Source organism: Notothenia rossii, assembly GCF_949606895.1.
Source record: "Notothenia rossii genome assembly, chromosome: 9".
Taxonomy (NCBI): Eukaryota; Metazoa; Chordata; class Actinopteri; order Perciformes; family Nototheniidae; genus Notothenia; species Notothenia rossii.
The window spans coordinates 23,534,178-23,554,175 of record NC_136907.1 but is presented as its reverse complement, the minus strand read 5'-3'; the positions used below and the strand labels follow the sequence as shown (position 1 = coordinate 23,554,175).

At 40.5% G+C, this 19,998-nt stretch overlaps 1 protein-coding gene across 2 annotated transcripts in view; it reads right to left on the bottom strand.

Moving 5' to 3' along the window:
* lhfpl7 (LHFPL tetraspan subfamily member 7) overlaps positions 1-19,998 on the bottom strand; it is a 116,166-nt gene that overhangs the window by 90,450 nt on the left and 5,718 nt on the right. The window lies entirely within an intron of this gene.

Here is a 19,998-nt window from a genome sequence, read left to right as displayed (position 1 = left end):
TATGGGTTTTTGTTTGTGTGTGTCTGCCTGTCTTGTCACCCTTAACAAATAAATCTAATTGATATGAATCTTCAAAGTAAACTAAACTAACTAAGAGTAAGCACAAAGAAGCAGGAAATTGTACTTGAGTAAATGTACTTAGTTACTCCTCATCCCTGCAAATAAATGCCTACATGTTTAACCTGTCAAATAGTTATGAGTCACTGCTAAATATGAAAACACTGTAGGAAGCCAAAAGTCAGTTTTGTTCGGGTCACATTGTGCAATCTCTCAGTCAATCCAACACACAGGTTAATGGCTCTCAGCTGGAAAAAAGCCCTCCATTGCCAACCAACAGGGAACTATCCCTATTCATTACATCTTGGCTTAATCACAAACACGCTGTGCGCAACAGGAGCAAAACAGAGGCCACGGCCACACACACACACACACACACACACACACACACACACACACACACACACACACACACACACACACACACACACACACACACACACACACACACACACACACACACACACACACACACACACACACACACACACACACACACACACACACACACACACACACACACACACACACACACACACACACACACACACACACACACACACACACACACACACACACACACACACACACACACACACACACACACACACACACACACACACACACACACACAATGTCCCCTCAGTGGTTTTTTTTTGTCCCCCTGCTCTGTTCCTACAAACAGACCCCTGGGAAAATGTACATTCCTTGAGTAGCTAAGTTCAGATCCCTACAGCATGATAACCACGGGGAAATGTGTGTATCAGTGTTTCCTACAACCTGTGTGTCTGCGCGGTGCACTTTTTCCGTGCATAACATCTCATACAAACTTCAATAAATCTGCCACACAAAACCAACGTTGACACGTTTTAAAACATGTGTGTCCTGGACATGTGCGACAGTCAGAAAAAACAGCGCCGCCCGCATTAGTGATTAGCATCAGTGCCGAATGGAGAGAAATGTTTAACATGCACAGGAAATGACAGCCCCTAAAACACGTATGATTATGCATGGCCCTGATGTGACTGACGTGAAAGGAAGAAGGATGAAAGCAGTGATTTCCATGCCTGACAGAAGATTTAATTAGCTTGTTCCGAGTGTTTGGCAGAAAAGCAGAGAAATATTGAAGTGCCATAATGTTAGTGGCAATGATGATGATTGCTCTCTTGACCCCATATTTGTCCAGGTTTGTTTTTCTTCCCGCAAACATACACAACACGCTTTAACACACATTTAGCTCTGTGGGAACTGCTGTTGCCGAAGTGCCGTGCACAAGGGCACCTTGAGCGTGGAAATTAAGCAAAGGGGGAACATGTTCAGAATGAGAACAAACTCCTTGAGGAGAGTGGTTTTACTGCACATCATTTAGAGAAAGATTAGAAGTTCAATTTGATTTAATGTGACAAATGTCGTCATTATTCAGAACAGTGATCATTTCTCAGGCGCAGTACAGCGTCTGGTCATTTTTCCTGTGAGATGCAAATGGGATATCAACTAATGGAAGCTTCAGTATGGGCCAGCGACAGCAGTACGGATACTCATGGTCCCCACAGGATGAACCCTACAGAGATTGGGAGATCTATTTTTTTTTCTTCGTTTTCTGCAGCCAAAATGACAAGGAACAAATACAGTATTTTACCATGTGGTTAACAAATAACTAGACTATTTGGCTCCTTATAAGCTTAAAAACTGCAGATTTTTGGTGGTAATTTTCAGGCTTGATCCTTGTGAGCGATCCACTCCCCTACTTTATTATTTATTGGAATGTACTGAACAAATACAAGCTTCATCCATTACATTTTCATTGGAATAATAAATGTCTTTTCAGTGTGTCTAAAGCAGTATTTTCTCCATAGCTGCACATAGGTAACTAATTGGATTCCAGTTATCTGCGTGGGATTGTTTTCGACGTGTGTGATCCAAACATGTCCACTAAATCCCGAGCGTTGAATAGTAGTAAATTATTAGAGAGATTGACTAAAAAGATTGATGTCATCACTTCCAAAATGGTTTTAATTACCAAAATATTGTGCGACAACCTATATTTGTCGGTGTTGGGTCTTTTTAAAACCTTTTTTTTAAAACATAAAAATGTATCTTCTCTCAGAAAGGAATGCACCTTTAATATAAAACATAAATCTTTAGCTTCATTCAAAAACATCAATAGAAGCGCTGAATGTAAAAAATTGACATGTGGCCTTAAGCCATTGTTAATATGAAAATAAAGGGGCTTTAATATACCATAACCAGGACATAACGATAGGAAAAACATGCTGCCAATAAGAGTTCTTATCTCCTGCCACAGCTACTTGTTTTTCTTCTTTCGAACCTGGGGACTGCAAAAGGGCAGAAGAGAAGCAGCGCTCTCTTGAAGATACAGAAAGTCATTAACTTCAGTGGGCTTTGTTCTTCTTCCTCCCTCGCTGGAATGATATTCATGTATGCAGGGGAATGTCTCCTTTCTCTCTGGTGCTTGATCTTGGCGTGCCTTGTGGGCTCCCAGTGTGCAGTCTACCTCCCACCCTGCTGTTCTCAATTTGCCGCGACACATTAAAGGTGCATCATGTCTCGTATAGGGGAGTGAAGCCTCAGAGGGGGAGGGCAGCCATGTTCAGGTATATAAAGGTTCACTCACTAAACAATAAAACACACGTTACGATGTTATAGTGAGCTGAATTGAGTCCGACATTGACGATTGGCATAAAAATGCATGATTGCTTGGGCTAAAAATGCTAATTTCATTGCTGTAAATGGTCGTAAATCTAAATATTTCCACACAAACGCTGTAAATTCAGCTGCTTCATAAGTTTTCCCTCATTTTTCACTCACTTAATTATCTGCGAGCACTAATAGATGTATACACATGACATTTTCCGTGTGCCATTTAAAAACAGCCCGAGAGACCAGCAAAGGCTATCGGAGCGCTGCACAGCTATTTTTACAGAAAACACCCAACATTTCAATCAATTGCGTCCTAATTAATCAACTCCCAACACTGTGTGTGTGTGTGTGTGTGTGTGTGTGTGTGTGTGTGTGTGTGTGTGTGTGTGTGTGTGTGTGTGTGTGTGTGTAAGTTCATTTGGTAGAAATTAGCTGGAACATCACTGGTCCTTACAGTGATGCCTCCTAAATAGATTGTAATTGTGTGTTAATAACTGGTGAGGCGCTCCAGCAGCGGGAGGGGAGAGCCGGGGGGGCGGGGTTTAGAAAGAAAGGGTGGAGAATTGTTGAGTAAATAAATATGTTTTTGTTGATAAAAGATAGAAAAAGTTTGTCAAATACAAAACTTTTTCTTTGGTAAGGCACCAATTAAAATGTTAAAAGGGAAGTATATATAAAAGTATATAATGGCCACTCAATTTCTAATGCTCCATAATGTCCGAGTATTAGACGTTTCAGCGATTTTGGGGGTGATCATTTGCTACAAAACATGGTGCAAAATGTAACAACGTTTGATCACAAATATTATTTATCCAACACGTTTGACATTTGGAGATTTCGACAAGAATTTGCAGTTTGCATCAATTGATGGTGAAGAGACAACTATGTATTGTCAATATATTGCTGAACACCATACATCTGAATGCCTTAAGTCAGTCATTTTTTTGTTTAAAATATGTAGGAGATTGCCCTAGATCAAACCAGCTCACTTTAAAACAGCAAGGTCAAGTTTTGAAGCATTTCCTCACAATAATAAAGTGTGTACTACGGGAGCGAAAATCATCACATGCCTCAGCTTTCCGTTCATACCAGGTTCATACCCAGTTCATGCAAGATTGTTTAGGAACCCCAGTGTGCAGACATATTTAAATACAACATTTTAGAAGCCAAGCTATATTTAGCCAAATATACTGCATACGAAAAATGGGTCATATTTTTACAAAAATCTAAAGAACATTACTTAGCCTCCTTCCTTACAAGCTAGCATGACCTGCTGGCACCCTATGGGAGTTTAAGATCTTACGGTATGCTAAGGGACCAAACTCAATTTATACCCGATGCAGACAATAACCCATGGGATTTGACCATCGAGCACCAATTAATCCCGCAATAATAGTAACCGGCCTGGAGCATACAAGTGTTACAATGCTGATCAAACTCAGGGCTAAACGCACCCATACACATGTAAGACTACCTGGCTCCATCATAAAGAAACTTTATTGGTTTCCCACAATAAATGGCCCACATCTTAAGCCTGTTGGAGACCAATAACCGATACAAAAAACCTCCATCCAGCTGCTTTGAGTAATAAAGGGACAGTTTAAAGGGGACTCTTTGATTTCCAATTACATTAAGGGAGCCGGGGATTACACAGTACGGGCCAATGAAATTTCATTGTCCCCTCAATTGGGAGTTACAAGATGGAGAAGGCAAGGCAAGTCTCATTAAACGCACTTTGCCTCTCCAAGTCCTGGCTGAATGGTTAAATGTTTGAGTGCAGCGCTGCAAGAAAATGGAGGATTTCTTCTGTCTGCTCATCAGAAGTGCCAGGGAGAGGACACGGCTAATGCCCGGCCTCGGCCCTTGACAGAAATAACCCCGCCACTTTACAATCCAATGTCTCGCCTTTATGGAGGAAAAGAGGTGAGGCGAGATTGCAGATCCAGTGATAAGCAGACGTGACCAGTTTGCCATAATGCTGGACGGCTCTTCCATTTGCGTGTCTGCTTTATTGTTAATATTTATTGGCATGCCATCCTCAGCCCTGCCATCACTAATCAGCATTCAGTAGTGTGGGAGCCCAGCGGTCGTGCTAAAGCATCGGTCGTGACGTGTTCTGCCTCTAGAATCCCATTAGCACTTTAACACAGCTTCCCTGAACATCTCAGAGCCACTAGAGGTGTTTCTGCTCCAACCACCTCCCACAATCAGCCTAGATTTCCTCTCTGGTCCACTTTCTGTTAACTTCCCTTGTACTTTTCCCCTCTTTTTGCTCATACCGTGTCTTCATCTTTCAGAGGAACACTGACTGCAAAAGCTTTAATACAATAAAAGCCTCCGCCTCTAAATTAATGTGCTGAATAATACATCCGTCTTCCTCATTGATCATCACTGGGCGGAGACTGGGAGAGGGATAAGTGTGTGTGTGCTAACTGAGTGGCTGAAGCCTCGTGTACAGAGTGAATACGAGATGGAGAGGAGATGAGGGAGAGAGGGGAGCGGAGATTAATCACCTGACAAGTGGATGGAGTGTCCATTTGTGCCTCGGGACAGGCTGCAGATAGGATGTGACATTCAGGAGCACTTAAGAGGACATGGAGGAGCTCATACACACAGACACACACACACACGGACGCATATGCAGAGTCACTCATAGTTAGCATACAAACACATGTAAGTGGAAATCATATTGAGGGTTGCAACAGTTATCAAATCCCGCACTGAGTACAACACTTACATGTATATTAGCCACAGAAAATGTTGGTGAGTGAGTGAGGGCCGGAAAAACGTTAAGATACTTTGAGATTTATGTTAGGAGCCATAGTAAGTTTGGCTAGTCCAAATCAGAGTGAAATCATTACTTTTGTTTTCTAGTCATTCTGGTTCTGTGGCACAGTGCATGAAAATGATTGCACACCAAAAAGAAAAATACATCTGCCGAGGCGGGTGTACGAAGGAGACAGAAATGTACTCTCAGAGCGGTTCATATAGGTGTGCCTTCAGCAAATAAAGTAAAAAAGCATTATGGAACACAGGTGCGCTGAGCTGTCGACCTGCTCTGGTTATCCTTTGAGATATGGCTCTGAGACACAACCTTAAATCACTTTCTGCCCTCAGGAACAGTAGACAGAGAGATGTTTTCCCAAAGAGAAAAAGACATATTGGTGTTCATACTGTGTCCTATCAATGGTTTGCTGGAGCGGAACACACTCCTCACACATGCTTTTCATTATTCCAAGTACATAGGCCCCCTAACACCAGCTGTAGTCTTCTAATATTTGAATCTCAATATCAATAATTTCAGCTAAATTTAAATGAAAATAAAGAAATTATTTTCTTTGTTTCTGCATTTCGAGTAGAGAATATACTGTGATAGGCCTCTTGCATGTAGCTGTTAGCAGAAGGTATTTTGCCCATGTGACTAACATTTGTTCCTCGTGCGTAAGTGCAACTGGTTATGATCTAGCGCTAATTTAATAAAAAACATCATTTATATTGACTGATATTGCATTTGTAATATCATTAATCAAGTGCATTTGGAATATTAAACACATTATTATTTGTACATCATTATTCTATCTATTCACATTTAATATTAAAAACAATATTACACTTCTTATGTTGTGATTTTTGCAGTTAACAAAGATGTTGTCTGTAAGAATGTTATTTTAAGGCCAGGAACTCGACGTATATCAGAACAATATCCAATTTAAAATGGGAATTGGTCATGGATTTCGCCTTTAACAAATATTGTAGGAGGCAATCTTGCGATTTAAAAAATGCTGGATGAATTGGTCAGCCTATTTGGAAACTGAAGTTTATGTTTCCTTCTTACCTCTGAAGAAATAGGAGAACTTTGAGTCAGGAAGAAAACAAAGGCTGTAACTTTTTTTAATGAGGTACAAAAGGTCAAGTGCCATCTCTAATGTCATTATGTAGAGGGAGATGCGAGGAATCTTTATCAAAAGTAATGACATTAAAATGAATAATTTAAAAATGTTATACTTAAATAGTTAAAGCCCCGTGCTCGAAGATTCAACTTTCTGCAATTTAGCAGATTTTCTTATAAAGCAAACTTTCTGCACTCAATCTGGGCTGAGTCACTGAAGCCGTTTGGTGTTTAACCTGATGACACACAAAGTGTACACAGTCCAGTTTAAATATGTTTGCTGTCTTGGCGATACCTTAAACACAAGCTTTCATTCAGTTCAGGCCATGAATTGTGACATTTACCAACTTTGGAATCACTCCTCCTTTATAGTATCAATGTCAATATCTCTAATCTTTGCCCTTTAAGAGCCAAGAAACACAGAAACACTGGAGAGAGTTTTCACCCAGGGACCCACACAGGACGCTCCCTGCTGCAAAGCAATGCTTTAATGTGGTGCCGAGTCGTCGGTGTCACGTTAAATGAAAACACAGGAACCTCTAGTACAGTCAGTGTCGCTTTCATACACACGAACACACTCACACACACAGAGTTGAATCAACTGGGAGAAATGGGATATATGAACCATTGCAGGAAACACACCCACCCTAATACTGCGCTTTAAAGGCTTGTGTGTACGTGGGGTGCAGGGACTTGGATCAGTTCAGGGCAGGAAGTTGGTTCAGAGTCTCGAGAGGCCTCACAAAACTCAACCTGTCAATTCTGTTCTCACTGCATCTTCTGTTAAGTGGACTATATACCGACCAAACATAGTGGAGTGTTTGTCTCTGAAGCAGAGACCCCAATGTGAGTAAACACACTAATGTACAATCCTCAAAGCTGGATTGGATGTGTGTACGAAATATGTCACACTATTTCAAATAAAATCTTTATTAATTCAGTTTCTATTGGATGAGTGTCATTTATCAGCTGCGACCACTAAACACTGTAGTGAGTCACTAAACATCATGATGTCATTCATAGTAACTGGGTCAATGAGTTCTCTTAGTTTTGAACTCGAGGTGCTGGGATATACTGGTGATTACGATAACAGTGATTTAAAAAAAAACTTTAAAAAAATTGATATTGTATTAAAAATACACTGTGATAATACGGTTTAAATATTGCAGCGCCCCTTTAAAATAATTGTCTTTCTTACTGCACTCGTAAGTGTCAATCAAACTAGTTATGGTTACTGATTCTCTTTTTGCCAGAAAAGACACAAAACGCACAATAAACAAAGCTAATCATGAATTGAAGTGGTATTGAGAAAAGTATTTTTCATTTAGAAGGAATTCTTAGTATAGATCTTGTGTGAATTACTCTTGGCCACCTATATAAATGTTATACATTTCAGATTACGTTGTGCTCACACAGTATTCTGAATTAAAGTTGTGATTGACCAAACTGCTTTAAACCAATTGAAACATAGAAATATACGAATGAGGTAGATTTATTTCAACATAGGAGCACTTACTGCATTTTTGGTGTCTGGAGAGTCAATAGGGGAAGAACAATCATTTCTTTAGCAGGTCAATCCATCTTTTTTTCCCCCCAGTGTTTCAGAGGGGCTGGTTTCAGTTTGTCCACAGCTGACCACCACCTGCTGCATCACCTGGAGACCAAAGGGACTTCACTTCTGTGCTCTGGGCTGATGGATGAACCCAAATGATTGTTGATCAATGGGCCAAAGCTGCACTATGTCCTCATGTCTTAACAAACTTTTCACTTTGTTCACATTCACAGCAGCTACTGTACTGCAATATATATGGCTCAATTTCTATACACTAATTACTCTGCACATACTGCCTGAATCAGGACTTTATCCGAAGATGGAGATTAAATAAGAAATGTTTTAACAAGTCTCTTTAAAGTTTATCTTCCATACTATTTCAGGTTTTAACTAAATGAACTGTGCAACAAATTATGATAATCCAGTGGTAGGAAAAATGTCCTGTTACATTATATTTGATGACTCTAGTGATGTTAAAAAGGTAGAAATTACAGCCCAAATGTTCCCAAAAACCATCAAAAAGCAAAAAATGGTACCAAAGATTGCTCCAGAGATAAATAGTTAATGGAGATCTTTAGCACGTTAAAGCCAGTGTGCTCCATTGTGTTTTTCGTTTTCAGAAAGACGTTTAGAAGAAGATTTGTATCTCAGTTGTATGAATATAAACTGCCTCAGGTACCTGCCAAAAAACTTCAGTGAGCCTCTGGTCCTAGAACTGCTGCAGAAAGACAGAAACCACAGCTGTAGTTTCACATCAGCTGCGGTGCACGAAGAGGAAAGAGATGCATGCTGGTATCATCCCAAAGGAGAATCATCCTCATGAAACCCTCAGGTAGAGCAGCGCAGGCAATGACTCATGTACAAGAGACTGTTATGGAGGGCTATAGGACGCGGATAAAAGTCTATTTTAGGCGCATTGCTCCGTGAAAAATACCTCTGTTCTTCAAAACTACACTGCAGCCCCATTGATCCTCTGTGAAGATTTAACAGCCAAATAAATTCCCTCCCTGATTCACTGTTGATGATGAGGGCTCCTACGATGGGTTCCCTTTATAGGTTAATCAAGAATTGTATTACAAGTGATCAAGTGTCCATCTGGCATTGCTAGGCACCACCTGCCCACACACACCATTTTAACAGAGCAGAGATCAGAGCTGCAGCCTGGTCTAACTGCCAGGGAGTCAAACACTGACGCACAAGCACCCTTTAGTATCTGTATGAGACGCAACAGGCTTTCAAATAACTTCAATGTAAACCCATCTGGGGCTAAATTAGACAATAGAGTGTCGGATGTAGTATTAAGATTCCATACATAGTGTTATGGGAGGTTTGGGGGATGAGTCAAACAAATACAAGACTTTTGCCAAGAAAAACATGAGTTGTGTATTCAGTGTGAAGGCAAAAGCTGGAAGTGTCGTCATGCCAAGTGAACCTATGTCACTGAGTTACACGACATTAAGCTTATTTTCACACAAACCTAACCATGTATTATTGTTGTCCAAACCAAAGATGTTCTATCAGTAAATAAAGCAAATTTGGCACCAATCGTAATGAATACTATACTTCTCCTGTCTCCTGAAATGGCATCGTCTAATATATTTAAAATTCAGTTTGGCTAACATTAGGTATTTACATAGCTAACAAATATATTAAGCATTACGAATATTAGTGAGGTAGGTTATGGCGGCCATTTGTGGCACAGTTGGCCCAATGTTAACGCACTGTGTTGCCAGCTCTTGTGAGTATTTTGCTCTGGTAGACAAATCAGATATATTTATCTTGAACAATGTTACATTTCTCTAGATTTTTTCCATCTGAAAAATGCCATGGTAGAAAAAAAATAGTTCCATTATTTATTTTGTTGACTCAATAAGATTGGTCCGTTCATGTTCACTTCGGAGTTAATGCCGCTGGTCTCCCAAAGCAGCGCGGCCGTGGCGAAACCCATGTCACCTTTTTAGGGAAATTGACTCAGTGTGCGGTGTCAAACAGCCACATTAGGTCACAAAGTCACGTGAAACAACATTAAACACGTGTTAACCTTCTGGGATAACACACAATGCAAGGGACACAGCTTATATATCTGCACCTGCCTGACCAAAGGCAAGCGTTTGCTGAGATTCTGTATAAAAAGGTTCCTATCCTCATCATTATAGCTTCTCCTGCCATCCTGTGCCTCCAAACCACAGCATCAGTCATCTTATACCTGGTGGGTGTACTCTGACTCCTTTCTTCTCCTGCTTCTTTTCTCTGCATTTCTCTCTGCTGCTCTCAATTAAAAGCTAGTTGATGTCCTGGAGAGGAGAGGAGAGTGATGGAGGGGGGTGTAAAGGTTGAGGTGCAGGCAGGACAAAAATAAAACGTCTTAATTCCGCCTTTTCTTTCTCCTCCCTGATGCACTCTTGTTCATAATAGATCACAAAAGATCAGATAGGGGGATCAAATGGCTGGTTTGAAATGTGTGGGATCCCTCGCCGTCTGATTTAATGATGACATCCTCAGAGCCCGGGCCAAAGGTTTTGATTCAGCTCTTATAATAGGCTGCTGCTGCTGGTGGGGGGGGGGGGGGGGCAAAGTTTCTTCTTTCTCTTCTCTCTCAATAGATGCTGTAATGAATTATAGGGCAACTGATACTTTGGAGTCAGGCCTCCCCCTCCCTGTCTCTGTTGCCCCCCTTGTCTCTTCAAAAGACACCAGCCATGGAATTGGTGTTGTTCTGTTTCTTGGCTTTAAAAGCAGATGCTAATAAGAAATGGATGAGAAGCGTACTCAGAGAATTAGGAGTGAAGAGTTACATTTAGTAGAGAAAAAATGTGAGGCGATAATTGTTAATCATTACGCTTGCTCGTTAGAACAAACCTATGCTTGGCATCCCAACAAACAGAAGAGAGTAATTGGTGCACATTGACGACCTATTCAGAAATGGTGGTTCATCTTTTTACATAAAAAAAGACAGCACTGCAGGAGAGAGAGAGCTGTGGGGAGACTTTGAGATGAGAGGATGGGGGAGAAATGCAAGAGAAGATGTGGGGGAGAGGAAGGGAGGAGCACTGTGCGGTTTCAAAGTGAAAAATAAATACTGTACACTCTCTCACTGTTACAATAACACTTCAGCCCACATACAGGAAGAACCCATCTGTGGAGGCATTATCCTCCCAGAAGATGAAGCTCATTTAGTTCTGTTTTAAATTAAACAAAATAAACCGGGTCTTACGACTAAACGGCATCAGCCCACGTACAACAACTGTCACAGTGGAGATGAAAAGAAAAATATATTTCTTGGAAAGCACATGGAAAATGTTGTTTTCATGTGAATTGTAAATCTAATCCAGCATTTGCACAGCATTTGCTTTTATCAAAGTACTGCTTGTAACTCTGATCTTTATACATGGTTACATGAGGTATTATTCGGGTGAGATGGCTAGAAGACCATTTGATATGAGCATAGATTTTTCAGTTACATTTTGAACAGTTTTTAGAATTTCAAAAGTGCAGGTTTATTAACAATCTGCTCGAATATGAGTGAGAGGTTTTGGAGTGAGGAGCTTATTTTAAAGTACAAATTATTGTCATGATGTCAAAAAATGTCAGATTTATAATTTTCCAATGATAATATGCAGTTTATTAGGAAAGGGGAGATGATCTGTTGGTGTAACAATAGTCCTTCAGGCCTACGTGATCAAGCAACTAATAAATAAAATATGGACACATTTAATATGGGACATTAACATTTCATAACACATTTCTTAAGAGGGGTGAAGGTAGCCACGCCCACTTTGAAAACAGGAAGTGCTCAACATTTTATACTATTTGCGCAAGTAGCAAATGTGTCATATTCTGTATAAAAGCCCATAATTGTTTTGAGTAATTTTTCCTTTTTAATAAAGTAAAATGAACCTGTATTCAAGTAATCCAGGATTAACAAATACTTTTTTTAACTGCACCAATAAAAAGCTTGATAAGAAATGCCATGATTACTTTCGATGATCATTAAGTTAGCATTAGTTACACAACATTTGTAAATATCGAGCTTTTTTGTTGTTTTTATTTGCGTTTATCTGTTTATTACATTATGGAGATGTTGGGATAAATAAAGTGTTACCACATGTTGTTGAAAAGACTGAGATAAGTTCGGAAATTAATTATTCTAAAAAGTGTGTGAAAATGGTTTAATCAGCAATTTTTAGAGGAGTGCAACTTGTAAAGACTGAGCTCCTTTCAGCAATCCAGTTTGAACCGGATGACTATTCACCGATGCTTTGAGGGTCTGCAGAAAAAAAAAAAGATAATTTCGAGATTTATTCAGAAATGTCATGAAATATGAATAACCGTTGCAGACTGGCATTTGATACACAAGTACAGACCTTCCCCCCAGTTTAAAGAGATACGTTTGTAAAAATACATTTTAGAGGACTTGAAGAGTGTCCACCTGTAATGGAGAAGTTCAAGAGAGCCTGTGGGCTTCAGTGGAGGCCGTCCTTCAGCTCTCTCACCCTCAAAAAAACTCACACAGCCCAGCTTACTCTTGCATTTATTCATGATCTGCACTACCGCTGGTCCCAAGTGCACATTTCATAATTCATGCATACTGTACTGTAGCGACTGGAAATGTGCCTCCACCACTCAGCTTCATTGCATCAGCCATCGCAGACTGGTCCACTCAGATTACAGAAAACCTCCCCAACCCCACATATAAAGAAGCAGGGCCCTATTTAGAAACGTTTTACATAACTGAATTAATATCTCTTGTTTGAGAGTCAAACCACAAGTCTATGGTTTTATCCCATGATGCAACAGTGCTCTTTCAGCTGTTAAATAAGTCAGGAATGTTCTTTTTTCACACAAATCAAGAGGAAAGTAGATCTCTTCAGGGCTAATAAGTAAAGTGTTACCAGGTCTGGATCACAGTTGCATCAGTGTGATAAAGTGAGAGCGTCTGTTGCATGTTAAGGAGCCCGGAGTCTGGCCTAGAGGCTGGAGGTGAATGATGAATGAATGATGTAACTGGACAACAACATGCTGTTGAGATGCTTCATCTTACATGAGGACAGTTTGTCGTTGCACAGCAGGTCACTAATTAAGCTCAGTGATGTGATTTACTTTCTCAACGGCGTACTGGGAGAACGCTGATAAATGATAAGCCAGTTCAGCTTGTATTTAACCATTAATAGTGCTTTCTTTAATGAGAATTCAACTAAACAATAAATGCATTCCATTAACAACGTAACAATGTTTAAGAGCATAAGTGAGTTTCACAAGAAAAACAGCCAGCCAGGAACTGCTGTCTATATTAAAGTCGTTACTTTAATTTGCACTAATGGGAATAAACACTAAATGCAGGTATCTCTAATATTCTGGCCTTGGAGGAAGAGCAAACAATCCAAGAAAAAAAATCTGAAATGAAACACTGATGGACGAATTGTCTTGCATCCAAATGACTTAATTATGCCTCTGCTTCTACCCGTGCCAAACTCATTCAGTTCCCACTGTGGAGCTGCACATTAGCACAGCAGCAAACGCTTCACTGTTGCAGTGAGAGCAGGAAATTAACTATTTGGTAAGGAATATTTTCCTCCGAAAAGTCACACCAAACCAATAGCATTAGTTTATCTGTTAACCTGCATGCAACCAAAGCCTGCTCAAACAGGATTGGTCCATATTTCATTGAATACAAACAGAAATCACAACTCTCAATACCAAAGGCTGTTGGTAAAGATTATTCAAATACCCTCACTTTTAAAACTAAAAGAATAAACAAGTGCAGAAAATGTTTCTGTATGCATAACCAGGTGCTGCACTTCACCCACTGAACTACATGTTTGAGGGGAACACCGGCTATCATGGTACCAAAACGCGTATTTATTTAAATGTCTAATATGTTTAAACTGTGTGAGAGCTTATAAGAGTTATGTCAAAGCAGAAATGCATTGACATTTCCCTTTATATAACACCGAAAAAATTCTATGCGCATGGGACTTGTGGATGTTTTTTCTCTGAAGCCGTGCGACTCGCTCCGGGATTCAGAGAAGTTATGTTCGGGAGCTTGGCGGGATCCCAGGAGCTTTATGTTTTGATGTTGCAGGATTTGAGAGAAACCGAAAAGTGGAGCAGAAAAAACGATCCCGTTGCTGTGGAGAAATCACAAAATTAGAGTTTATTCCATCAAACTAGTGTCTTCGCTTTCCACTAGCATATTTTATCGATTCAAGAGCGCCAACTCAAAGAGGTGGCTTCACTGTACGGATGTATTTTACCCTGAGCTCTGGTACCTTCAACCCCTGTGCTCCGACTACTGATGGAGGCCGACTCGCGTGGCTACATTGCATCGAGCCAAGTGAGCCATCATTTATGTTAAAAAAATTGAGAAAGGCTCCCCGTTAAATCAATATATAAACTACCCGTAGGATCCACAGTGAAGGCAGTGGAGGTGACAGGCCAGTTAACAAATGGACAGAGGCTTCCAGGAGCCCACTGACTCAGACATTTCCCTGTGGAGGGAACAGCCCCCCCCCCCCCATCAGTCAGACTGCTCGCTGTGTCTACCTGGGAACTGCTGATCAGAGACTCTTAAATATCGCCGAAGCAAAGAGTATAATTCATAAGCGAGATAAACGCTCACAGTGTCCACGCGTCTGATATGACAACGGGATCGTTTTTTCTGGAGATCAGCCAGTATTTGAATAAACGTTTCTGGTCTGTTGGTCGCGTATTTTTGCCCAGTGCTAACACGTATACTAGCAAGTTTTTGCCGTGCCCACTGCTGCTGTGAGAGTTTGAAATATCAGATATGAATAGGAAGCAGAACATAGTCACACGCCGCAGGTACCACCCATCCATCAAGGCTGATGAGATCATAAATCCTTCTCCTTCTCAGCCAGACTGATTTCCTCCCTGCTTCACCTAGATGGGAATAAAATGCAGATCAACATGTCCCCCTCCGTCTCCACCTCCTCCTCTCTCCAAATGACACCTGTTCTATCCATCACCTCGACAGCTGTTCCTCTGCACTTTCAATTCCCGCCCCGTTTACCGCAAAGACCTCTTGACCCGCCTCGCCTGCCCACACACTCCACCCAAATCTTACATGCAGGAATTTGTGACCAAATCTGCAGAGCAAGATTGGATTGTCTGGAGGAAGGACACACCCCATCTCAAAGCAGAGCAAAAGTAATCCAAAAATATGTAACTTTTCCCCGCAATTCTATGTTTTATCATGCGGAAAAACCCTGATAGGTCAGTCTCTATGTAATAGTGTCTTTGAAAAACATAACCCCTTTAATGCTATACTCATATGTAGGACACACAAATGGTATTGCTTAAAAAGTTTATGAAAGCGCCAATAGTAAATCCTTCAATATTGACAATAAAAAATAGTTATATTTCATATTTCCCAGGCCTAAGTATATTGTCATATCTCTCTTTGAATCGTGTCTGTGTGATTGTGTCAGTGCAGTAGTGCTGATTGAACCTTTCCGATACAAACACAAAACACATTCTTCTTAAAACACCAAGAAAAGCAACTTGCAGAAACTTGGAACACTTCCTGAGATGGGCAAAACAATTCATGTTCAACTACACTCTCAGAGGCTGAATTCAAGAATTAGATTTCAAGAATAATGAAAAGCCTTCCATAGACAACCTCCAATGAAAGAAATTCAACAAACCACTCAAATCAGAGGCATACAACAAAGGATGAAAAACAGCCACACAGAATTACACAATGTGAGCCATTCCAAAAGTTATTGTGGTCAAATCACAAGGCTACATGAGAAAAGGCAAAGCAAATTGTGGCTTGTGAAAGAGTAAAAAACAAGAATCAGGCTGCCATCCAAGTGGCCCGCCCCATTCATCCCAAATTATATCACTGTAAAACACTCCCCTGTATACACGCTGCCTACCATTCACTTTGTCACCAGTCAGACGGTGGCCTTGAATTAAAACATGCACAGTATGATAATAAGCCAGCACACCATATTTCATGCAGGACTTGTTGTCAAAAGGACCAAACATCTATCTCTCCTTCCTGCTTCTGCGACGCCTTCTCCTGCTCTACGCTCAACTTTTTCGCAATGAGTCTATTTATTTATCTGGTGTAAGTAAAGGTGAACAGACAACCAATTACAAAGCACCGCTAAATTATAATGGGCCGAGACAGGATTGTGTCGTAAAGCAGCGGCTATAGGCTTTGCCACCAGCATAGAGATGAGGAGTAAAACTGAAAAACAACTTGGAGGGAGATGACGACATAAAAACACGACTATTAATAATAACAATAATAATAATAAATGATATTTATATGGCGCCTTTCAAGGGACCCAAGGTCGCTGTACATGGTGGACAAACAAAACAAACAGACACTCAAAGGGCAAACAAAAAAGAAAGAAAGAAAGCCGGGGGACCAAGAAAGGGCTAGGGCATATTCCCCTCTCTCCTCTCGTATGTGCTGTGCTCTTTTTTTCCCGCGCCGTTCACAGATAAGAGCACGGACAACAAAGCGCTAGATTAAAAGGTCAGGAGAGGGCAGATGGGGAATGGACTGGAGATGATAGCCGCAATTTACAGGTGGAATTCCTGTTATAAAACCGCCAAAAGGAGCTGATTTTTTTGTGGATTTGAATGTCTAATAGTTGCAATCTGGAAAGTAACAAAGAAAGCAATTTTATTGAGATAACTCCCAGAGTGTACTTCTTTCTATACTCTTCTAATGTCCTTTGGCATTTCCTCCCTGAACCTCTAATTACTGCACCAGTGCTGACATGGACAGCCACTGTACATCACATCAACGTCTCTTTTGATCACACTCTGACGGGTGGGAGATTTTCTTTTTGTATGTGTACGTGCATTTGCATTCCCTCTTTTCATCTCGCCGTGTAAAAGTGTGAGGGTAAATCACGGATCACTCCGAGTTATCTAATCATACTCGTGTGTGTCGTGAACGTGCCTCTGTAGAAAGCACCGTACATTACAGAATGAGGTCGGCAAGTAAAAGCAGCCAGACCAGTCAGCCTTTTGTTTCTTGTGAAAAAAAGACTCCCCACAGGACGAAGGGGGGGGGGGGGGGGGGGGGACAGGAATACAACACGTGCATTACACCTCATAACAGGCTGACTCACTTTCACACAAATGGCTTTCAACATAGAGATTCTCCATTAGCATTAAAGGAAAAAGTTTTACTACCACGGTAAATCTAAGGAGCAACTCGCATCAAGAGTGAAGTGGCGCCTTTCTGTTCAGGGAAGATCTCACAAACCTCTGCTCGTCTGTTGAGCTGCTGTATTTTTCAGCAAGTGGCAAGGTATACACTGCCTCCCTTGGGAACGTGTGTCTTTCATTGGACATATCGAGCCCCCCTGCGGCCAGCTCAGAGCACAGACCCTTCAACACTCTGGTGTTGTTCTGAGAGATAAAGGCCAGACCTTGTCCATCATTCTGTTATGAGGCGGCGCACTGTGCCTCTATCTGACCCTGCTGTCCAGCAAGTGTACACCATCATGTTCTGCCTGGGAGGGCACATGACATATCTTGTAAGAGAGAAATAGTGCATTTGATATTTTGGCATTTTCACAATTTCTAACGTACAATATGTGATTTATTGCCACCAAAAAGAGTTTAGGGGATCATGGGAGTTAGCTTCTTCATTGTTCATCATTCAAGAGTTTTTTTTACCGTGAACCGAATCAAAGTCTCCATCTCTCTAAAACAAATGGACCCGGAGATTAAAACTCTTAAAAACACTATACTTAAAAAGAGTTTCATGTTAAAAATCTGTGTTTTCCCAGTGGACACAAGGAGGGGCCACAAAAACATTTTGCGAGCTTGTGTCTTTAATAACTTTATAGCCAGAAGTCTGATGATTAAAACCCTAATACGTTTGATTATTATGATTTAAGGAACAAATATCTAATAGGTGTGTTGTCCAAAATGTGGCTCTAACAGGATATAAAGTAAATGTATAAAAGATTCTAAGAGATCTTGATCAAAAATATAGTTTCTAGGTTTACAAAATATTTGAAAACATTTAGAATAATGTATGAACACAACTCAACATATACACAATTCCTGAAGTGGGGGGGTAACACCTCATACTGTATTTCTTGTTTTCCCTAACAGTTTAAAGCTCAGAGATATTTCGTTTACTATCCCTAAAAGACTTAGAAAACCAGAAAATATTCTCAGCGGAGAATCTAGAAACAGATATTTGAGTATTTTTTAAAGAAAATGCCTAAGTGATTAATTCATGTTATCAGGCCTAAATTCGGTCCCAATCGTCCCTGTATTTATCAGATTCATCAGCTCCCTATGGAGCTACAAAAGGCTTTTTACAACTTGTATTCACATTTGCAGTAATACTCCCAATACCTGTACACAGCCTCTGAAGTGTTCAATTGGTAGAGTTTCCCTTTAAGGGTACAACAAGGATTCGGGTGGTGAGGGGAGAGTGACTGTTATGTTTTATTGTGTTAAAGCTGAACAGCTAGGCTCCCCCCTGGATTATTACTGTTTTTTCATATACCCTCGTATTGAATTTGAAAAAAACATCTTTCCCACAAGATTCAAAAAATTATATAACCGTGAGAAATTGGTACAACATCTTTAACCATGTAACTCGACTCAAACCTTAATACCCTAAGGGAAATTCCACTGATGTACACATGAATAAAACCTGAAACAAATACCTTGCAACTAAAGTGCATCAATTGCAAAGGAAGGCTGAAATAAATATGAATTTATGATGAGAAGAAAGACCCTCCCCTTCTCACAAAGAAAAGTCATATTATTTTACCTTCAGCAAAAAGAACAATTACATACAACTTTTGTGACCTCCCCAATCATTTCCCCACAGACCCTAAAGGCTCACCACCAACGGTCCAGTCTCTGAGGCTCATGTGAGGACAAATTATGCTAATCTTCGAGTTCATAATTGTACCTCTACTGTGACATGTTAACAGTAACTTAACACGCTTTAAATGTAAAAAAAAAAAGATCTTTATTTGTATTGTACTGCCTGCACCTCTCTTCACCCTCCGTCTGGAACCAGAGCCCAGTCTGTTCTGATTGGTTAGCTGGCCGGCTCTGTTGTGATTTGTCAACCGCTTAGAGCTGTCCCGCCCCTAAGCCTATCACAATGTTTTGGAGTGCTAGCCAATAGAAGCACGAGTGTTGGGTAGTGACTTCAATATTACAGAAGTAAACAAAGGCGTTTCCGGCAGGGGGGGGGGGGGGGGTTGGGGGAGTAACTCCTTTGCAGAACATTTACATACACAAACACATTTTTAACACGCTACAGGAAATGGAAAACCCCAAAAGCCATAATAGGGCCCCTTTAAATTGATTTCCATTGTACTGAACTTCAGTAAGGTAAGGAAAAGTTACAACGTTGAAAGATTCTTCAAAAAGTGCACACAAATATACCAATTGAATGTAACTTACCAGAAAGTATTCCATCAGATACATGATAAACTAAATCCATTCTTAGTTCCTAACAGTAACCTGCTGTACACTGCAGAAAGTGCAACACACGCAGGGAATATTATTCCGCTGCACACCACCGTTTTACTTTACTACCGGTATAATATTTATCTCGCTAAAGCGGTCAAATTCAGATGACATCCTGACTTTTAGAATTCTTTCAAATCATCTATTCCCAACAAATTGAAATAGGTTTTTATGTATAATCAAATTCTCACACAAGAAATACATTAAAATAAAGCATCCCGTAATCTTTAGCTTCCTGTTCTCCCAGAGTGAAACTTCTTTAGATATTGACACTAACGAAGGAGGGCAAAGACAATAGCTGAGTAGCAGATAGACAAAAGAATCACGAGTGAATTCCATTGAA